At 45.9% G+C, this 23154-nt stretch overlaps 1 protein-coding gene across 2 annotated transcripts in view; it reads left to right on the forward strand.

Annotated features, from left to right (window-relative positions):
• Positions 1–23154, forward strand: part of TIAM1 (TIAM Rac1 associated GEF 1) — a 382305-nt gene that overhangs the window by 94052 nt on the left and 265099 nt on the right. Inside the window, exon 1 of one of the 2 annotated variants that reach the window (XM_042999077.1) lies at positions 4866–5173. The exons of the other annotated variant lie outside the window; for it this stretch is intronic. The gene's annotated coding sequence lies outside the window, so the exon portion shown is untranslated. Of the gene's footprint in view, positions 1–4865; positions 5174–23154 lie in introns of those variants that run through there. 2 annotated transcript variants of the gene reach the window in all.

Here is a 23154-nt window from a genome sequence, read left to right on the forward strand (position 1 = left end):
TGTCAGAAATCAGGCCAGGGACATACCTGAGGGTGGGGAGGGACAAGTGTAGACAGTTTTCCCAAACTCCACCAAGGAAAGTTGGTGGAGTGAGAAGGAATATTTGGATCTTCAATGAGATAATGGTTTGGAGAAATCGCAATCGTAAGGGGAAACTAGATTGTGAATATAGAGGCTTTGAATGAGACTCTTTGGGGTTTCTAATTTCTCAGCACCGTCAGTCGCTAAGCTACCGGCAAGTGGAAAGTGGCAACTGACACAGGCTAGTGGATGCTTTCTAGCCTGAATATAGTACTGATACCAAACAGTATTAACTGACCCTGAGAGACCCCTTACTGTCTACAGCCTTGGTTATTACTTCCTCATCCTAACAGCACTAGAAGGTGTTAGTGCTGTTTATTTCTGTTTTACCCGGTGAGGGAAACCGAGGCTGAGGCACAGGGAGGTTAGTAACGGTGCAGGGTTACACTGTGGAGAATCAAGAGCCCGTTCACCATCGGAAGTAGAAGTAATCCATACTTTTCTTCTTTCTCAGTTTGATGTGTTCTGCATTAGTCCTTATATTATTGTACAACCAGTGGTTTTTGGAAAGTGTCTTCTCTCTGTTTCTTTACACATGGATTACTTGGTGCAGAAGAGAGTGGTTCCGTTTCCTTTCATGAAAATTGTGGTTTTTTGGGTTAGCATTCGATACTGCCAGCTTTTTGAGGCTGTGTGGGTAGAGTCAGCTCTGTTTCTTACCAGCCTCTAGTAATGTGCAGCTTGCTCAGATAGTATAGGAAGTTTAAAATTTGTTCTTTAACGTTTATGTATTTTTGAGAGAGAGAGAGAGAGAGAGAGAGAGAGAGAGACAGCATGAGTAGTGGAGGGGCAGAGAGAGAGGGAGACAGAATTAGAAACAGGCTCCAGGCTCTGAGCTGTCAGCACAGTGCCCGACTCAGGCCTCGAACTCACTGACCATGAGATCATGACCTGAGCCGAAGTTGGATCTGACTGAGCCACCCAAGCATCCCAAGGAAGTTTATAATTAATGACAAATAATTATGTTTCTCTTAGGGGTCATTTCATAGCATGTTACCAGTCAAATGGATTTTTATTTTATTTTATTTTATTTTATTTTATTTTATTTTATTTTATTTTATTTTATTTTATTTTATTTTATTTTATTTTTTATTAAATGTTCATTTTTTGAGAGAGAGAGAGATCAAGAGAGAGAGACAGAGAGAGAGAGAGAGCACACACGCACCAGCTGGGGAGGTGCAGAGAGAGAGGGACAGAGGATCTGAAGCAGGCTCCACGCTGTCAGCACAGAGCCTGATGCGGGGCTCAAACTCATGAACTGTGAGACCATGATCTGAACCGAAGTTGGATGCTTAACTGACTGAACCACCCAAGTGCCCCTTAAATGCATTTTAGAGTAGAATGCGTTCAAGGTTTATGTTATTTTTCTCATGGAGTCAAGGGCAGATGGCACTGGGTCTCTTTGCAGGCAAGTTTTAAATGTGCCAATCCCCACCTTCCGTCCAGCTGGTTTGGTGAAGAAATGGAGGCGGCAAATACCCATTCCCAGCCCATGGCAGACATCACCAATCAACTGTAGCCCTTTTCCCTGGACATGATACCAGGTGAACACCATCAGTCAGTTATCATTAGCAAAGTAGTTGAGACCAGATTCTCAGTTCTGGCTGGCCATATCCCTGCCTTTATCATCAAACAACTAAGTGGCTAATCAGTGGCTCTCAGCTGCAAATGTAGTTGCCCTTCGAAACTTGGCGGTGTCTGGAGTTAGTTTGACTATTGCAGCTTGGGGTTTGCTACTGACACCTACTGGGTGCGGGCCGGGGACGCTGCTAAACATCCTACCGTGCCCTGAGCCCCCTCTACTTTCTCCACGACTGGGGATTATCCAGCTCAAAATGCCCGTACTGCCAAGGTTATGAAACTCTGATTTGACCTTGGAAGGGCTTCTGAACAATTAGTAGGGAGTAAGGAGGAGGCTATGGGAGAGAGATTTCTGGAAGAAAAGAAGAAAAAGAGTTTACGTCTTGACGCATCAGTTTAAGGTAGGTCTGTGCACAGATCTGTTAACTCTCTCCAGTGCCCTGTTTGAGAAACACAGCACAAGAGTGTCAACTCCACAAACCCATATGTGTGACTTAGTAACACGGTCACCTCTCGGGCCTTTTTGTTGTCTGGGGGTTTGTAAGGACTAGATGATGAAGGTCGCTGCTTATTCACAAGTTCCTGTGTCTTCACTTCCAAAATGGTGGATCTTTTCTTAATAAAGCAATCTGAGATTTGCACAAAGATCTACCCGTATAGTGTCCATTCCAAGCTACTGGAAGTGATCTAACTGTCCAAAAATGAAGAAATTGATGTAGGCAGGCTGGGTCCAAGGACCCAGAGGGGGATCCCTTAGGATGAGCCAAGAGGGTCCTTGGCTTCTTGCGAGAGAGAAATCAAACTCAAAGCCAGGAGGAAGTGAGAGCAGAGTTTATTGAATAGTGGATGTGACATATTCTACTCTGTATATGGCAGACAGAGTATCTGGGAGACTTGGGAAAGAAAGGAGAGTTTCCTTATCGCTTGGAGGTAGAGGGTTATTTGGAAAGGGGTCCAAGGTATGTGTTCCTTCAGGCATCCAGGGTAGGAGCCAATCAAAGGGGAGTGTCATTCCGTGAATCACCAAAGGTAGCAGGTATTGACGTCAGTGTCAACCAAGGTTTGTCTGAAGCTAATGTCCTGGAACACGCTCGGGACCTGGTTCTTCTTAGATGTTGTCAGGTGTATGGGGGCCTACAGTGAAGCTCAGAGAATGATTAACTTTCTTGCTTCCCCCTCTGAGTAGGAACATAGCTTCTTTGGTCTACTCAGATGCCAGGTGAGATATAGAATGTGAGTAAATGGGGTGTAGCAGAGAAATAGCAGAAATGGAGTCTTTCTAAAATGGAGTCCCATAAAAAAAAATAAAAAAATAAAAAAATAAAATGGAGCCCCTTTAAATTTCTCTATCTGGAATTAAGGAAATGATAGAATATCCATATAACATAATTTAAATAATTTTTTAATGACATGGGAGCATTTTTAGGGTATGTTAATAAAATAAGTAAGACAAATAACCGGATATATAATATGTTCTTCACTTGGTTATATTTATACCAAAAATAGACTTGGAAGCCTGGCAGTTTGAACAGTAAAGGGCTGTTTTTCTCTATTGTGTGATGTATTTTCCAGATTTTAATGGAGACAGGTTACTTTTGAGATGAGAAAAATGTAAATGTTTTAATGTTCACTGCAGTGATGACGTTTCTTTGTCTAAAGGAACTTATCACAGGGGCTGAGGGTCAGCTGTTCATCAGATGGTTGCCGTGTGGCAGCTGTGGGGCTCGACACAACCAGAGGCAGATGCGTGGATGGAAACATGGATGGAAACACTTCCTACGGTGGATGGGATGGGCTAACATTCTGTGGGATGGCAGGGGACAGAATAGCCGAGTTTCCTTACAGATGTGAAGGGAGGCTTCATGGAGCAGGTGACATGTGAGAAGGGTCTTGATGGCAGACCCCGAGTTCACAAAGGCAAAGAAGGGCTGAGAAAGCCCAGGCCATTTTTCTCATCACTTCCTGGACCGTGTCTGTTCAGTTCTGTCACTGATCTGTTAGTTGCTATGTGAGTGGAAGTCATTTTATTATTAACGCTGTGTGTAGCAGAAATGTGTGAGCCACCCGGGACTTTCTGTGTGATGATTGGATCAGTTATTTTCCCTGAGTTAATTACAGTTTTGTTTATATCTTTTATTTATTTTTTTAATGTTTATTTATTTGAGACAGAGAGAGAGAGAGAGCGAGCAGGGGAGGGGCAGAGAGAGAGAGGGAGACACAGAATCTGAAGCAGGCTCCGGGCTCTGAGCTGTCAGCACAGAGCCCAACGTGGGGCTTGAATTCACGGGCCATGAGATCATGATTTAAGCTGAAGTCAGACGCTTAGCCGACTGAGCCACCCAGGTGCTGCTGTTTGTATTTTTTAATGTGAATTGATTGATTGATTGATTGATTGAGAGTGGAGGGGAGAGAGAGAGAGAGAGAGAGAGAGAGAGAGAGAGAGAATGAATGAGTGGGGGAGGGGCAGATAGAGAGAGGGAGACAGAGAATCCAAAGCAGGCTCTGCTCTTAGCCCAGAGGTCATGACCTGAGCCAATATCAGGAGTCGGATGCTTAACTGACTGAGCCACCCAGGTGCCCCACAGTTTTGTTTGTATTAATTGACAAGGCATTGAGTGGCCTTGTAGCTATGTATCTGTAGAGTTTTATATGTTCCTGGGTCCATAGAAGAAACCCCCCCCGCTTTTTTTAAAACTTGTTGCATTACCTTGTTGCTTTAAACTCTAGCGCTAGGAGCCTTTCAAAGGCTAACTTGAATGAAGTTGGATGTTGGTTTTAAAGACTTGAAGACTGAAGTCTGAAGTTGCTCTTTGTGGAATGCGATTCCATTGTTCCTCTATAAACAGGTTCAGTACAGGCAGAGGGGTGCACGGCTGGTGGCCCTCAAGTTCTTGATGTGACCCCTGGGGATCACTGTCAGTGAGGAAGTGAAGAATTAATCCGCTCAGAACAGAAGGGTGTCTAACTGGTTGTTTAGGTTGACCCGAACATGAATAGATTATGAATTGAGAAAAGAAGATACATGTTGCCTGAGATTTTTAGCCATAGCATTTTGTTCATTCACTAATGAACGAATGAATGAATTCAGTAATTATTCATTGCGTGCCTACTGCCTGCCAGGCCCAGAGGTCACCAGTCTGGCAAACCCAGAACAACACAGAGAGTGGGAAAGGCCGAGCTGTTAACACAGATGTCCCAGCAGTGCTCTTGGCTTCCTTCTGGAGCCTGTGGGTCTTGCCCTGAGCCCACCCCCTTCCCCTGTGCCATGGAGTTTGGAAATTGGAAAAATGGGAGATGCGGTAAACTGTAACTGTGCTGGGAAGTACATCATCTGGGGGCTGATGTCGGGAGGGGACAATGATCTGTTAGGAAAAGAGGAAATCAGAAGTCATTATGAGGTCACGCCTGGACTTTGGGTTTAGGAGTGTGGGGAAGAAGGCTTTCCAGCTCTTCGCCATGGTCTTCATGGTGGTGACCACTTGTCATCAAGAAACACACGGTTCTGCGTTCGGTAAGCTCGTTGGCCTGCTCGTTTCAAATGGCAAGGTGGCACGTAATCCGTCTGAGCTTGGTCTTCTTACACTCTGGGCGGCCCCACCTGGGTTTCCTCTCCTGGGCAACGGTAGGGCTCCCCTCATTGTGTCCAGTCCGTTGGGGGTCACTGTCCTGGGCTCCTGTTGTCCGGTGTCTGAGAACCATTGTTTCATATATTCTGTCCCTTTTTATAAAAACCATTTCAGGAGGGTGTATAAATCTGGCTCCTGCTGTCTCATCTTGGCTGGATGTGGAAGATCTGTAGTATATTTGACAGTGCTTTCTTTCCCTTTCAAAATAGCTTTTAAGAAATTAAAAATAAAAGTTTGGACGTTTGGAAATACTGAGCTTTAGTTGCACGGCAAATTGACTTATGCAGAATAAAAGCGCGTTCCCTGATCGTCTTTGATAATGAAGTTGTTTTGCGCGTATGAGCTTGGTGTTCAGATGTGTCAGAGTGTAAGTCAATTATCACCCTTACCTTAAAGCATAATTAAAACCTCTCTTCTCAGCCATCAGGGGATCAGTTCCTCTTTTTAATTTGCTGCCTCTTCTTCGTATGTTTTGAGCAAATTGTTCTAAAAGAAAAGCTTGAGTTTCCAAAAGTTCGGTAGGCCTTGTCCTCTCTTTGGACTGGAAGTATGGACTGCAACACACAACTGCATTTGGAAGTATAAGTGAAATTACTTGATCTGTTTTCGGAGGTCGTACTCACAAATGGCATAACTGATGTGTGTATTTTCATCCTCTCTATAACCAGTGTGCTCTTTCTAATCACCCAAATATGTTGTTAACCTGGGAGTAAGGTGCATTTTGGAAGATTCTGGCTTTTCTAAAGAGCCAGTTGAATTTTGCTCGTCTGCAAAGTCTCTGAGGATAATAGCAATAACTATAAATGCACCGTTCATCCTGGTGAAGTCTTTCTTATCTGTTAAAGGCCGGGATCATATTCTTGGAACACTTGCCTGTCTCCCTGGCTCTCAAGAGGTCTGGTTTTCAATTAGTTCTTTACCTACCTTAAGTTGTTTTTAAAACAAGCTGAGATAGAAGGAAAAAAAATAAAGGCCTTTACTTCAGTAGTTGGTAAAGACCTACCTCTAGCAGTCTTGGTGTTTCACGTTCCCTTTGCCAGTTCGCTCAGTGTATCTTTGCTTATCAGTGAGGCAGAGCATGTCTCTCCCAAGGCCTCTTTCTCATTTATTCGGCCCCCAGAGCTGTTTTTCCAACATGTGGGTCTGATCATTGTCACTCTCCTCTATGACAGGAGTTACTACATACAGATTAGAGTCTGTTTGTGACGTGGTATTTTAGACCTTCCTCCGTCTGACCCCACATTGTTTTCCAGTCCTGGCTCCATTACATGGTACATTTGAGCTACAGGGCAAACGTCCTGGTGTTGCGGGGACATGCCATATGTTTTTTAACGCCTCTGTGTGTTTGATTCCGTTGTTTCCTTGGAAAAATCTTTCTCCCTGTGCCCTCTTCTCTCAAATCATGTGTGCTGGGACATCTCAGCCTTCACAAAAGGAATTGCTTCCTCTCTTTTCTGGATTCCTTTAACTTTCTCCCCCACTTGGCTTGAAGGTATGTCTGGGAAGGTGATGGTCACTGTTATCAGGAAGGTAATTTATAAGCCTGAAGGTGAGATTACCTGAGTGCTGCTCCCGGACTTAGCACTGCCAGTCAACCATATAATTGTACAGGTAGAGGAGGAGGAGTAGAATAAAAGAGACAGCAGGGCATTTTGGAAAATGGTCTGGGCTTTTACCATCTACAAGTTGGGAGCAAAAGAAGAACCAGGTGTTCTCTGTCCATCTCCTTATTTCTGGCTTCATTTCCTGGTGCCTGGAGCCACAGAGAAAGCAACGGCAGCTACATAAAATGGGGAGAGCTTTTCACAAAAAGTGTGTACGAGGGGCGCCTGGGTGGCTCAGTCGGTAAAGTGTCAGACTTCAGCTCAGGTCATGATCTCGTGGCTCATGAGTTCTAGCTCTGCATCGGGTTCTGTGCTGATGGCTCAGAGCCTGGAGCCTACTTCAGATTCTGTCTCCCTCTCTCTCTGCCCCTCCCCCACTCATTCTCTCTCCCTCCCTCCCTCTCTCTCTCTCTCTCAAAAATAAATTAAAAAAAATTAAAAAATTTAAAAAAAAGTGTGTACGAATGCAAGGAATCTTGGATTTTTGACGTTTTCACCTCACACTTACTAAGGTTTCCAGATTTCACAAAGGTATGAACAAGGAGATAGTTGTAAGATTCCGTATAGCTCTGCACATCATGTTATATACTGCACCCTAGTGATGACGACCATATTATTTTAAAAAATAAAGTAAACCAAAATACCTTTAACCAATTCTGAGCACCTGCTAAGTGCCAAGCACTGTTCTTGAGCCTTTGGGATGCTCTGATGAGTAAAGTACAGTCCCCACCTTCAAGGGTCTGGTCTCAGCTGTTCTCACAGTGTGGTCCCCAGACCAACAGCATTAGCATTATCATCTGGGAACTTGTTAGAAATGCACATTCTTGGGCCCCACCCCGGACCTACTGAATCAGACCCCCTGGGGGTGGAGCCTCGCAATGTGAATTTTAACCAGCCCTCCAGCTAGAGATGGACTCATCCGATACGGATTGGCCAGAGCAGCTGTAGGCGAGTCAAGTATATCTGGGGGTAACTGGGAAGAGGAAGCTGATGCCACTGGAGAGTCAGGTGGGTCTTCAGATGAAGGAAGTTCAGGTTAAGCCTTAATTGACGAGTGGTTCTTCTTCAGATGACTCCTGGTGAGAAGAACAGGGTTTTTAGGCCGAGAGAGAATCACATGCAAAAGTGTAGAGCAATCAAATGGATCACAGTTATTATCATTGTCATTATGTCATTATTGGTATTATTCTTCTGTCAGGGTCATAAGACGAGGAAGCTGGCAGATTATGCCAAGAAGTTAGTGGCCAGATCATGCCAAGAAGTTTGACTTTTCTCCTGGAAAATAGCTGAATGGTTTTTGGCAGTGAAATGGAATAATGTCAGATTTGCAATTCTATTGGATATACACAAAAACCAGGGCCTTTTTTTAAATTAGAAAAAGTTTTTGTGATATATTCAAAACTTAGGGGAGCCTGGCTGGCTCTTTAGGTGGAGTGTGACATTCCTGATCTCGGGGTTGTGAGTTCAAGCCCCACGTTGGGGGTAGAGTTTACTTTATTATTTTTTTAAACATTTATTTATTATTGAGAGACAGAGAGAGACAGAGCATGAGCATGGGAGAGGCAGAGAGAGAGGGAGACACAGCATCCGAAGCAGGCTCCAGTGTCCGAGCTGTCAGCACAGAGCCTGACACTGGGCTCGAACCCACAAACCGCGAGATCATGACCCGAGCCGAAGTCGGACACCCAACCAACTGAGCCACCCAGGTGCCCCTAGAGTTTACGTTAAAAATGAACAAATAAATAAATAAATAAAATCTAAAACAACAACAACAACAACAAAACCAAACCCCGAAGGAGGAAAAAAATAGAGTTTAGAATTTAATTCTTGCTATATATAATGATTCTTAAAGAATTAATTAATTTTTTTATAGACCATTTTTTTTTACAGCACTTCTAGGTTCACAACAATATTGAGCAGAAAGTACAGATTCCCTATATATTCCTTGCCCCTCCCCCCCCCCCCCCCCCCACATACATAGCCTCCCCCTTTATCAGCATTCACAACCAGAGTGGTCCCTTGGCTACCACGGATGAACCTGCATTAATACATCATATCTAAAGTCTGTAGTTTATATAGGGTTCACTCTTGGTCTTGCATATTATATGGGTTTGGACACATTTGTAATAACACGTATTTACTAACATTATAATTACCGTACAGAATGGTTTCATTGCCCAAAAAATCCAATGTTCACCTATTCGTCCTTGCCTCCCTCCCCCAAGCTCCTGGCAACCACAGATCTTTTTGTCATTTCCATAGTTTTGCCTCCAGTATGTCACATTCTTGGACTCACACAGTACATAGCCTTTTCACACCGGCTTCTTCCAGTAGTAATACGCATTTACATTTCCTCCATGTCATTTTGTGGCTTGATCGCTCATTTCTTTAGCACTAAATCATATTCCATTATTTGGATGTAACACAGCTTACCCATTCACCTACTGAAGGGCATCTCAGTAGCTTCTAAGTGTTGGCAGTTATGAACAAAGCTGTGCTAAGGAGCTGTGTGCAGATTTTTGCGTGGACCTAAGCGTTCAACTCCTTCAGGTGAATACCTATGCATGTGATTGTTGGATTGCGGATAGTCAGAGTATGTTTGGTTTTATAAGAAACTGGCAACTCTCTTCCAAAGTGGCTATGCCATTTTGCATCCGTTCTACCACTGAATGAGAGTTCCTGTTGCTACACATCCTTGCCAGCATTTGGTGTTGTCAGTGTTCCAGATTTTGCCCATTCTAACAGAAGTGAGTGGTATCTCATTGTCACTTGAGCTACGTCTCCCCAGTGACATATGATGTGTAACATGTCCTCACATGCTTATCTGCTGCCTGTATATCTTCTTTGGTGAGGTATCTATTAAGGTCTTGGGCCCATTTTTAAAATTGGGTTGTTTGTTTTCTTACTTTGAGTTTTAAGAGTTCTTTTCAGATAACAGCCTTTTTACCAGATGTGTCTTCTGCAGATATGTTCTCCCAGTTTCTGACTTGTCTTGTTCTCTTGAGTTTTTTTCAACGGACGTTTTTAATTTTAAAGAAGTTCACCCTCTCCGTTATTTCCTTCATGGATCATGCTTCTTGGTGTATCTAAAATGTCATTGCCACACCCAGGGTCGTCGAGATTTTCTTCTGTGTGATCCTTTACAGCTAGTTTTTCCACTGGCGTTTTACATTTACATTTAGGTATGTGATCCATTTTTAGTTAATTTCTGTGCCAAGTCTTTGTGTAGAACCTTCTTGTTGCACGTGGATGTCCAGTGTTTCTAGCGCCATTTGTTGAAAAGACTGAATTTTCACCATTGCATTTTCTTTGCTTCTTTGTCGGAGATCAGTTTGCCCACTTCTTCATGCTCAATTCATCTGTGCCTGGGCTCTCTATTCTGTTCCTGTGATCTGTTTGTTTATTTTTGGCCAGATTGTTCTTTTACCACAAGGTCTTGATTACTGTAGTTTGATAGAAAGTCTTAAAGATGGGTAGTGTCCGTTCTCCACCTTTTTCTTCTCCTTCAATATTATTTTGGGTTTTTTGGGGGGTCTTTTGCTTGTCTGTATAATCCTAGAGAATTTTAGTTCTAAGAAAATACATAAAATGCCTAGAAAAATTTTAAATTAGAAAATACTAGAAGAAAGAAACAAAAGAAAAGCGATTTCCTATTTCCACCTAGATTGAACTACTGTTTACCTTTCTGGTGTACTTTAATGAATCTTCTTTCTCTTTGGTTTTTGTTTATTATATATAGTGTGAATAATAAATTTGAATTTTAGCTTGATATTTTTTCCCATTTATTGAGGAAAGTGGTCTTTAAATACTTTGTAAACATCTGTTTTAACAAGTGTTTAACATTACATGGAGCGCTGTAGTTAAGTTTACTTAACTCATTTGCATGCATTTTGTGCCTCACTTAGGATTTGGTGATTGTATTAGGGTTCACCAGAGAGACAGAGCCAATAGGATATATATATATCTGTAGATATCTAGAGATATCTATAGGTATATATCTATGTATATCTAGAGATATCTATATATATATCTCCATAATCATGCGATTATGGAAGCCAAGAAGTCCCATTATCTGTTTGTTGCCTGCAAGCTGAAGGATCAGGATAGCCAGTGGTGTTAGTCTGAGTCTGAAGGCCTGAGAGCCAGGGGCACCTGTGTCTGAGGGTAGGAGATGGATGTCCCAGCTCAAACACAGAGACTTTGCCCTTTCTCCACCTTTCTGTTCTCTTCAAGCCATCAGCCAAGTGGATTGGATGATGCCCACCTGTATCAGTGAGGGCTGTCTGCTTCACTCAGTCTACTGATTCCAATGCTAATCTTTTCCAGGAACATCCTCACAGACAGACCCGGAAATAATGTTTTACCAAGTGTCTAGGCATCCTTTGGTCCAGTCATGTTGGCACGTAAGATTAACCATCGCAGTGAGGGACGTGGAAGAAGGATTAACCATGAGATTGTGACCCCATGCATTTGTGGGGGCTAGAAGAAGTCTCTGGAAGGCTGTTGTCTGCCTCTGGCTGGATATGTAGTCGGGAAGAAAAGATGCAGTTGGAGCTGGAAGAGCCACAACACACGGAAGCTCAGTCTGTCTCTCGTCACTGTCCACCTTGATGACTTGGGGTGACTTTCAGAAGACCCCATCCATGCCCTTGCCCTGGGGGTTCCACATGGGCCTACCTCAGGAGCTGGAAGGGCTTGTGGCCCCACTCCAGTCCCTTATGGAGCTCACCACCCTGACCCTATCCGCTCCTCCACTTGTGCTTTCAGGGCACACTCCCCTCATGGCTGACCCTAACCCAGGACCGTCCAAGAGAGGGGGATTCTGGGAAATGTAGTTCCCATTTAGCTCCACGACATGGAACCAGACTCTCAGGGCTTCTCTGTAATTCTTATTCTGTTGTTACAAAATACCGCAGTGGCTATCTTTTTTCCATGTGGCACCTTTCCTGAATTTTGGATCATTTCCTTAGGGTAGATCTGTAGAAGAGGAATTATTGGATCAAAGAGTCTACACATTTTTAACTTTTACCAGTCTGCGCAGAAAAGGTTGTATCAGTCACACCACGAGGCAGAGTACGGGAAGTCTCACTGCAGTGTGGCTGGTACTGAGCACTGTTCTCTCTGCTTTGACCTTTGAATCGTTTATTCCTTGTCCCTTAAGGTAAAGGCATTTTTTAAAAAATTAAATTGACATCGCAGCAAGCAAAGACTGGTGGAAGGTGTGTGCTTTGAACCTGAGTGGATCACTTAATAGATATTGTGAGTAATAGGTAAGCCACCCGCTTCTATTTTGGGGCCTTGCTAATCGTCATGGCAATACAACGAAAGGGCTAACTAATTGACACAAATAGAGGAATGGGCATTAACGACTGCAGTGGACTTACAAGCTCATTTGGTGCAAAGTTGCAAAGTAGCCACCCTTAGTTTCTGTAGAATATTTGGGGATAGTCTTTGATTGCGAGGAGCCGATTCGTTGCTTTCTCTTTTTATGACGTTTTGTTGTCTCCACGCAAGAATAGTTTTAAGTTTCTACGGTGACCTCGAAACCCTAAAAACATAATCTGTCATTTTCTTTCCTCGTTGCTCGTCTTTTCCTCTGTCCTACTGATTGCAGACTCTGGCCCTTACAAACCTCGTGTCATTACTGTTCACATGTCTTTTCTTCCCGGTTAATTTTCACTAGGTACTGGCATGAAACGAAACCTTCATGGAAATCAAGCTGAAGAAACATCTTGTCTGTGATTCTATGTAAAGCAGAATGTTTGGGCTCTGTCTGCGTTGTGGCTTTGCCCACTATGGCTTACCAAGAGTCGAGTTGGTGAAGCAACTATTATTAGGCCAGATTCCACCGACTTCTGAGTCTTAAGTCTGATTTAATATTCCCTTTAAAGAGTGGACCACAGTTGGTTTCTTCCCCACCTGCCCACAATCCAGCAGCCAACCTACTGACCCAGTTTTAACATAAATCCAACTTAACATTTTCATAAATCATAAAATTAGAACGCGTATGTTTCCTCACTCGGGCTAAAATGAGCCGAGATTTCTTGGCTTGTGGCTGTATGCTTAGTTCTACCGAAAATAGAATGATTCCATGGAGCCCCAAGCCCATGAGGGTGGCTTCTTGTGTGGAGAAAGGAGTGCGGTGTGGACTTGCATCTCTACCCTGGCTACCGGAAGTGCCCACGAGTGGTGCCTTGGGCCAGCATCACACCTGCAGCATCTGGGCGCTTGTTAGAAAGGCCAGGCCTCACCCAGGTGAATCAGAATCTGCATTTTCCCAGGAAGTTGATCCCAAGGTTGATTCCTATGCTCAGTTAAGGCTGGAGGGCTCTGTCCTGGCGAAGGCAACCTAACCCGCTCTGCACCCATCACCCGCTGTCTTTCACAGCCACCCAATTACCTCCTGGCTGGAGTTTGCTCTGGGCAGACCCAGACCTACGGAGTAGCCTCTGTTTTATTGATCTGTATACTGAGATTTGTTAAACTTCTTGAAATGTCTTGGAAGCGGTGGCTTCAGTCCCTCTGATTGACCGAGCAGAGCCCGCTGTCCTCACCTGGGCATCCTGCAGGGTCTGGGAGAGTCCTGCTGGAGAGTCTGGCCAGGGCAGGAGTTCTAGGGGGCTTGAGGTTGGCTCTCTTGTTTTTCAGTTGTGGTCAAATACACAAAACGTAAAATTCACCATCTCAAGCATTTCTAAGTGTGCAGTTCACTAGAGACAATTCACCTTGTTGAGCAAGCAAGGGGCAGAGCTCTATAACTTGCAAAACTGAAACTCCGAACACGTAGAACAGCAATCCCCATCCCCCGCCCTCCCCTGGCCACCCCTTCTACTGTCTGCCTCTGAGGGCTTGACTACGTCCCTCACATAAGTGGAATCACACAGTATTTGTCCTTTTGCGTCTGGCTTATTTCATTTAGCAGGATGTCCTCCAGGTTCATCCGTGTCATAGCATGTGTCAGAACTACATCCTTTTTCAGGCTGAATAATGTTCCCTTGTATTTATGGACCACATTTTGTTGCCCATTCATCCATCCGTGGACACTTGTGTTGCTTCCACCTTTTGGCTGCTGTGACTGATGTTTGGATGGTAAGCTGTCCCAAACTGGGTACAAGATCTTAGACAAATCCCCGAACGTAGGCACCTCAGTGTCCCATACTTTATTTTTATTTTTATTTTTTTTATTATTATTATTTTTTAACGTTTATTTATTTTTGAGACAGAGACAGAGCATGAACGGGGGAGGGGCAGAGAGAGAGGGAGACACAGAATCGGAAACAGGTTCCAGGCTCTGAACCATCAGCCCAGAGCCCGACGCGGGGCTCGAACTCACGGACCGCGAGATCGTGACCTGAACTGAAGTCGGACACTTAACCGACTGAGCCACCCAGGCGCCCCAGTGTCCCATACTTTAAAAAATAAGAAATGCAGACCTGATGCTTTCAAGTATTCTTTTATTTCTTTATTTAAAAAAATAAAAAAAAATTTAATCTTCATTTATTGAGAGAGAGAGAGAGAGAGAGAGAGAGACAGAGCATGAGCGAGGGAGGGGGGGAGACAGAGGGGGACACAGAATCCGAAGCAGGCTCCAGGTTCTGAGCTATCAGCACAGAGCCAAACACAGGGCCTGAACTCACAAACCATGAGATCATGACCTGAGCTGAAGTTGGACGCTTAACCGACTGAACCACCTAGGTGCCCCACCCCCCAATTTTTTTTTTTTTAATATTTATCCATTTTTGAGAGACAGAACATGAGCGGGGGAGGGGCAGAGAGAGAGAGGGAGACACAGCATCTGAAGCAGGCTCCAGGCTCCGAGCTGTCAGCACAGAGCCAGATGCTGAGCTCAAACCCACGAACCGTGAGATCATGACCTGAGCTGAAGTCGGGTGCTTAACTGACTGAGCCACTCAAGTATTCTTTTAAACTCTAGTTATTGGTTACTAAATAAAAGAAAGTCTGCATCTATTAATAAAAGAAAATCCTATGTCTTCTAAAGATGTTCATGGTTTCTCCTAATGATACCATTCAGCTGTCTTGAGCAGACTTCATTTTGGGGTATTTGTACCAATAGAATTTCTACAACCGTTTTGAGATATAATTCACTTACTGTGCAATTCACCACTTAAAGTGTATGATCCAAGGATTTTTAGCATATTCTCAGGGCTGTGAGAATTATTACCACAGTCGATATCAGAACATTTCTGTCCCCCCTACTCCAGAGCCCCGTATGTCAGCATTTATTCCCTATTTCCCTCCACCTCCCTCATCACTAATCTACTTTCTGTCTCTATGGATTTGCCTCTTCTGGACATTTCGTATTAATGTGATCGTACAATGTGTGGTCTTTTGTGACCGGCTTCTTTCACTCAGCATAACGTTTGCAAGGTTTCTGTGTGACTTTCTAGGATGTCCGCTGATCTCACCTGTGAGAGATTCATACATCACCTTCTGGGCGTTCGTAGTGCTTTGAGCCAAATGCAGGGCCGGGGCCTAGAGCTCTGGCAGTGAATACCAGACCCATCCCCTGGTGGCACAGATGCTCTCAGTCTTGTGGGGAAGATGGGCATTAACTGAATTAGTACACAGATGTTAACCCCCAAGGACTGATGTCTGTAATGGAGAAAGCTTGGATATTCTGAAAGTGTCTAATGGGGGGAGGTGAGGGAGGCCGCTGTGACTTCAGATTTGCATCTTGAAGACTGTCCACACATCTCACATTGGGAGATGCCTTCAGTCGGTGTTTACGAAGTGACTGTGTTAGATAGTGGTGACACAGTAAACAGTGAGAGTCAGTCCGTGTCCTTGAGGAGCTCACTGGGTGGCAGGGAAGATCGCCATCTATGCAGGGTGCTGGTTGGCAAGATGCTGGGCCGTGGGCATTCAAGGGAATCCTTAGGGGGTGGTGTTGATGTTTGATTAAGGTTTTGAAAAATGAGTAAAATTTCTTGGGGAAGCCATCGTGTGCATGGTGGGAAAGCCAACTTGTAAGAAGAGGCCTCGAGCAAAAGTGACAAGATGCTCAGAGTGTTCACAGGGGAGGAGTATCACGGAGGCTCTCACGGCCTTGGTGTGGAGGAGGGCCATCTGAAGAGTCTGGAATGGCAGGTTGCCTCCAGTTTGCAAAGTATTTTAAAGCAAAGGTTAGAAGCTTTGTCCTGTAGACCTCAGAATTTCAACCTTTAATTCTGAGGACCTTGGCTCCCGTATGAGGCATCTGCGTATTCCCCTCCTGACCCTGACTGCCCGTGAGTGGGGGTGGAGTTGGCATATCCCGTAGAGTCCCTTCTAGAGGGCACCAGACTTTTCTGGAAGGAGACTCTGGAGTGTCAGTGTGGAAGGCAGCAGAGCTTTTCTAAGTAGTAAATGATGAAGCAGGTTTTTTTTTTTTTTTTTAATGTTTATTTTTCAGAGAGGTAGAGAGCCCAAGCAGGGGAGTGGGAGAGAGAGAGGAAGACAGAGACCCCCAAGCAGGCTCTGCGTGGTCAGCTCAGGGCCCGATGTGGGGCTGAAACTCACGAAGGGTGAGATCATGACCGGAGCCGAAGTCGGATGCTCAACCGACTGAGCCACCCAGGTGCCCCTGATCAGGCGGTTCCTATGGAGTCACTGGGACGTAGAGACAGGATGTTGGGGCAGGCAGAAGGGAGTTGAATCGTGCTAGCAGCTCCAGGGTCTACAATATTTCCAGGCCCAGACCTCTCGGTAGAAAGGGCTGCGGTGAGCTGCCCTGTACGAGAGTCACTGTCATGCTCTATTGCCTGGTAAATAGATGGGAAACTGTGGACAAGTCCCTCATAGCTTTAGGGTACATTTCGTCACACATCTCCCAAGTTGAGGTCTAGGATCCAATGGGATGATCAAGAATGTCGTGGCCTGCGAGGCCCAGCCATTACCGTTTCGGGGCAGTCTGACCGTCGTGCTGCGTTTTGGTGCATCGCTGTCAAGGGCCATTTGCAGACACATTCCTTTATTTGTCCAGCGTGACGTTTGTTACGTGTCCCTGGCTCTAGTCCGTGCGCGCTCAAAGATGGACGCCTTCCCACCCTCAGGGAGCTCACCGCGTAATCGGAGAAGGAGCACAGGTTTGCAGCCTGGGAATCCGAGGGTCAGCAGGCCTCACTGGTGTGTGGATTCGGTGAAGTCACTTTGGCATTGATAATTAAAGGTCCTGTCCTTGTGCCCGTGTGGCTGTGTGGAACTTGTATTCCCCCTGCAGTGTTTCCCTTGGGATTTCTGCAGATTCCCAAAGGATGATGTCAAGTGTAGCCGAGGCTGGTCACGGTTGGTCACAGCCAAGCCACCGGGAGCTTGTCCTTCCTTTCTGGGCATGTGTCCAGCCATCAGCCCCGTGCTGTAGGAGATGCTTGAAGGACTGTCTTGCTCAAATCTTTAGGATGAGGGAACGCCTGGGTGGCTCAGTCAGTTGAGCGTCTGACTTCGGCTCAGGTCATGATCTTGCGGGTTCAGTGGTTCGAGCCCCGCATCAGGCTCCCTGCTGTCAGTCTGTCAGCGCAGAGCCTGCTTCGGATGCTCTGTCCCCCTCTCTCTGACCCTTCCTGGCTTGTGCTTGCCCAAAAATAAATAAATATTAAAAAAAAAAAATCTTTCTCTGATGAGAATATCCAGGTCTATGCCAAGAGGCGAGATGCGTGCAGAAGTTCTGGCTGTCTGCCACCTGGGATTTTGTCATCTGGGAGCTGAAGTAACAGAGTTGGATCGTGAGACTGGCCAAGCCTCGTGACACAGCTCCTTCAAGGGCTACTGTAAATAGTGCTCCCCGTCTCATGATTTCCATCCCGAGAGAGAGTCCCACACTACTCCGTCTTGGTTCCCTGTGGATTTTCCTCATAGTACGTGTTAGAATCTGAAATTATCTCGTTTATTCAGCGATGATGACCTTTAATTGCACCCTTACGTGTATTGACTCGCTGAGCCTGAACAACAGCCCCGTGAGGGACTGAGCACCTTGTCTGGGGATTCGAGGATGGGCAGTCCGGCCCCAGAGTGCAGCTCCTGTGGCCACTCTATGTACGTTCATTTTGTCTGTCTTTAAGAATATCAGCTCTGAGGTGCCTGCGTGGCTCAGTCGGTTGTGTCCGACTTGGGCTCAGGTCACGATCTCACAGTTCGTGGGTTTGAGTCCCGCGTCGGGCTCTGTGCATGGACAGTGCAGAGCCCACTTGGGATTCTCTCTATCCCTCTCTCTGCCCCTCCCCCGTGCGCTCGTGTGGTCTCTCTCGCTCTTTCTTGCAAAATAAATAAATAAACTTAAAAAAAAAATCGGCTCTGTGTACCTGGTGTCATTGTACCAACAACTTTTGCTCATACTGGGCTCTTGAGACGGTGCCCAAATGAGCAGGAGATCAGTGAGTGGCCAGGAAGAGCTGCTCGAGGCAAGGAGGCGTGGGCTAGCGCGTGCATCGGGAGCCTGGCACGGGGAGGGGGTGCAGGTGGAGGTGTGGGACATTCCGGGAGTATTCATGGAGAGTGTGAACTCAGTCACAAAGGGATCGTGTGCTTTGGGGTTGCTGGACAGGGACTTGAGAGAGACCAGCCTGGGGAGTTAGATAGATGGGCTTCTAAAAAAAAGATGTTTCTGTTATATGTAGAACTCCCAATGGAGTCCTAAGTGTGATCGGGAAGCCAGCTTTGTCAGAATGTGGGGGTACTTGTTAAAAATGCAGCATTGATTGCATCGGGCTCTGGGGTGGGCGGCTTGGTGATCTGCATTCGAACACTCTTGCCAGGTAAGGCTTATGCACCCTGATGCTTAGGAACCGCTGCCCTGAGAAATAAGGACACTTGTAGTAAAACCTTAAAACTATTATTTTTTCTAGAGTTCATTTATTTTACACTTGATCTTAGCCAAAAGGCCGAGAAGCGATAGAGTTCATTTATTTTGAGAGAGAGAGAGAAAGTGAGGGGCAGAGAGAGAGGGAGAGAGAGAATCCCAAGCAGACTCTGTACCGTCAGTGAGGAGACTGACACGGGGCTTGAATTCACCAAACGCAAGATCATGACCTGGGCTGAAATCAAGAGCCGGATGCTTAACTGACTGAGCCACCCAGATGCTCCTAAAATTATTTTTATCTTTCAGTTTTCCTTCATAACCCCCCACCCCCATCCCCAACTCCGAGCCTGAAATGGAGTTGTAAAGGAACATACATTTCTTAACAGAGTCTCCTCCTGAGTTAGCTTGGGCTGCTGTAACAAAAATACCACAGGCTGGTGGCTGAAACAGTAGACATTAATGTCTTACATCTTTTTTTTCCTTAAATTTTTTAAAATGTCTATTTATTAACATTTTTTTAAGTTATTTTTTTTAATGTTTATTTTTGAGAAAGAGAGAGAGAGAGACAGAACATGAGTGGGGGAGGAGCAGAGAGAGAGGGAGACTCAGAATCCTAAACAGGCTCCAGGCTCTGAGCTGTCAGTGCAGAGCCCAATGTGGGGCTCGAACTCACAAACCGTGAGATCATGACCTGAGGCGAAGCCAGACGCTCAACCGACTGAGCCACCCAGGTGCCCCTATTTGAAAAATTTTTAATGTTTATTTACTTTTGAGAGAGAGAGAGAGAGAGTGTAAAGGGTAGAGAGAGGGAGACACAGAATCCGAAGCAGGCTCCAGGCTCTGAGCTGTCAGCACAGAGCCCGACGCGGGGCTCGAACTCACGGACCGCAAGATCATGACCTGAGCTGAAGTCAGATGCTCAACCAACGGAACCACCCAGGCGCCCCTATGCCTTCCATTTCTGGAGGCTCAAAGTCGAAGATGAAGGTGCACCTGATTCAGTTCCTGGTGAGAGCCCTTCTTCCTCATTTGCAGAGGGACGTCTTCTGTTGTATCCTCATCTGGCAGAGAGAGGTCATTTCTTTCTTGCCTTTTGTTGTAAGGGAACTAATCCCATTCATGAGGGCTCCACCTCATGACCTAATCACCTCCCCGAAGCCCCGTCTCCAATTACTAGCACACTGGGTTTGAGGACATAGGAATTTTAGGCGAGGACACAAACATTCAGTCCGTAGCAATCCTTTGTGTGTTTACCTGGTCTCATCTCATCTCTGTGACTTTTGCTTGTAGATTATATCCATTTTCTAGGGCTCCTGGAACAAACCACCATCAACTTGGTGGTTTAGAGCAATAGAAATGTATTCTCTCACATTGCTGGAGGTCAGAAGTCCAAAGTCAAGGTGTTGGCAGGTTCATACTCCTACTGAAGGCTCTAGGGAAGGTTTTAGCTCCCAGGAACTCCTGGCATCCCTTGTCTTATAGTTGCAACACCCAGTTTCTGCCTGTGTCTTCGCATGACCCCCTCCTCTGCGTGTCCTCTCTTCTTATAAGGCACCAGTCACTGGATTTAGGGCTTATTCTAATCTGTGAACTCATCTCAATTTTATCTGTAAAGACCCTATTTCCCGATGGGTCACGTTCTGAAGTTATGTGGACACAACTGGGTAGACATGGAGTTTGTTGGGGGGGGGGGCGGGTGGGTGAACAGTATTTGGTCCACTAACCCCAAGGGTTGGTTCTGAAGGCAGTTCTACTTTGCTGAATAAAGATTTAAGAAGGATACACTGGGGGGGGGGGGGGGCACCAGGTGGCTCAGTCAGCCGAGTGTCTGACTCTTTGGCTCCAGCTCAGGTCACGATCTCACAGTTTGTGAGTTTGAACCCTGCGTGGGGCTCCATGCTGACAGTGTGGTGCCTGCTTGGGGTTCTCTCTCTCTTCCTCTCTTTCTGCCCTTCCCCTCCTTGTGTGATGCCCTCCTTCCCTCTCTCTCTGGCTCTCTCAAAATAAGTAAATAAACTTAAAGAAAGAAAAAAAAGAAGTATACACTTGGCCAAGGGGACCTCTACCCGTCACCGTTAACAACGACAGAGCCACAAGTAGGTGGCCATTTCAATTCCAAATTTCAGGTCTAAATTGGTGTGTTCTTTTGGACAATCTTTGCATGCCTCACTGAGAACCTATATTGAATTCATTTGCCTCCAGAGTCTTCAGGTTGATTGCATATGAGATGCTGGAAAATTCTTTCACGGATATCCCTTAAGTAAGCTTTCCTGAAATAGTCAGCGGATTCTTTTTTTTTTTTTTTTTTTCTTTTTCCAGAGACAGGGAGGACAAGCGGGGGAGGGGGCAGAGGAAGAGAGGGACAGAATCTTAAGCAGAGCCCGATGCCAGGCTGAATCTCACGATCATGAGTTGATACCCTGAGCTGAAATCAAGAGTCAGACGCTTCAGCTCGCTTCAGAACCACCCAGGCACCGCAGTCAACTGATTCTTTATGCTCAATTTCTGGATATTTTTTGGAGCCTGTGTTCACTGGCATCCAGAAGGGGTGTCAAGAAAGTGGGAGGCTCTGGCCCATGGGTTCCTTCCGCAGGCAGAGTGGCTGTCCTGGGCTGTGCGTGTTGGCTCTGAAGAGATTTCTTGGCTTTCCAACCTTGTTTTCTGTACCGTGACGTATGATTATGTGACAAAATCGAGGGTGTGCTTCTAATCCAGTTGCTAATCCAGTTCTGATCCACTTTCCAGGTTCGCAGGTAGCTGAGGCTCTCCCGACAGGTATTCTTCCTGAAGTTGCCCTCTCTCAAATTGCACAGCAAGTTTTACAAGGATGTAACTTGTAGCTTATTTAGCTTCTGGTTCAGCAGCCAGTTTTCCAGTGTCTCTTTTACTAGTTGTGGGGCCTATGAACTTCCTTCCATGTGAGTCTTTGCAACTTTTATTATAACTTTAGGTATAAATCTTTATATCTTTTATTTTATCTGCAGCTTTGTTCATGAGGGGTCCAGACCTCGGGGAGGGTGGCCGCTAGCCAGAGGTGGTCTTCTGTTTGAGTACATGTTTGACATGGCGTATCGAATGCAAGATGTGTCACCTGCTTTTAATCGCTATTATTTAATGATGACACATCTTTTGTTTGTTGGTATCAGTGAATATTGTGGTGATTTTACTTTGCTTGAAATAAACGCATTTCTCACTCATTCACAGACAGGTCAAGAGAATTAACAATAACAACCCCAAGAGAAACTCCCCAGTGTTGAGTGGCATCCTTGTACTAGGTGTTTTCTTGCATGGTCTAATTTTTTTTTTTAAGTGTATTTATTTATTTTGAGAGAAAGAGAGGGAGAGGGGGTGGGGGAGGGAATGAATCCCAAGCAGGCTCTGCACTGTCAGTGCAGAGCCCAATATGGGGCTTGAATCCGTGTACCATGAGATCATGACCTGAGCCTAAATCAAGAGTCAGACCCTCAACTGACTGAGCCACCCAGGCGCCCCTTGCATGGTCTAACTTCATTGCCACGGTACAGAGGAGGAAGGAGGAGGCTGGAGGCGGTTAGTTACATGCCCGGGGGCTCCCACGTGATTGGGCTGAGCTGGTTCCAGAGTGGAAGCTCTTGCCCAGGAGGCAGTGGGGTCCTGGCCAGCACGGCTGTGCCTGGCCGTGTCTGGGGAGGGAGGAACACAGAAGAGTGGTTTGCTTGAACCTTCAGCCTGTGATTGCTACGATAGAGCTGGGGGGCCTGGGACATAGCTGGGCTTCAAAGCCACCTGAGTGTGTAACCTTGACCCTCCTTTCTTTCCGTCGGAGAAAGGACAGTTCTAAGAGGCCTCGCCACCCGGCCAGCTCCAAAGGGCTGTCTCTGAGACTGAGTTCCGTGCAGAGGCCTGCACTGTCTGTGTCCGCAGGCCGCCTTTCTTCTCTGGCGGTGCGTTCCCCCCGACATATCCCACAGGGCTCCCGGGAGAAGCTTGTTTCTCAGTTTCCTTTTCATGTGAGGTGACCCCTCTGACTCTCCGTGTTTAAAGCTGGACGAAGCTTGCCGCTCACCTGTCTGATCAAAGCTTCTGTGAACTTGTCCTGAAAGCCGCACAGGGTTCCCCTTTCATCCGGAGTCTTGTGCTCTCCCTTGCTGGGCCCTGCTGCCTTGCTTCTGTCGGGAGCTGCTGGTGTGGACACCCGGGGGGTGTCCTCACATCCATGCAGGCAGCTGGCCGCTGGTGCATAAACCTAACTCGAGATGGCAGCTGTTTAGTGTGTGTGTGTGTGTGTGTGTGTGTGTATGCATAGGGCCCTCTCTCCTGGACCACTGCTCCGGCCTCTGAATTGGTCTGTCCTCCCACCATCTGTCTTTTTTTTTTTTTTTTTAAGATTTATCTATTTATTTATAGCAAGTTGGGGGTGGGGCAGAAAGAGAGAAAGAGAGAGCATCCCAAGCAGGCTCCATGCTGTCAGTGCAGAGCCTGACGCAGG

Source organism: Panthera tigris, chromosome C2 (assembly GCF_018350195.1).
Source record: "Panthera tigris isolate Pti1 chromosome C2, P.tigris_Pti1_mat1.1, whole genome shotgun sequence".
Lineage (NCBI taxonomy): Eukaryota > Metazoa > Chordata > Mammalia > Carnivora > Felidae > Panthera > Panthera tigris.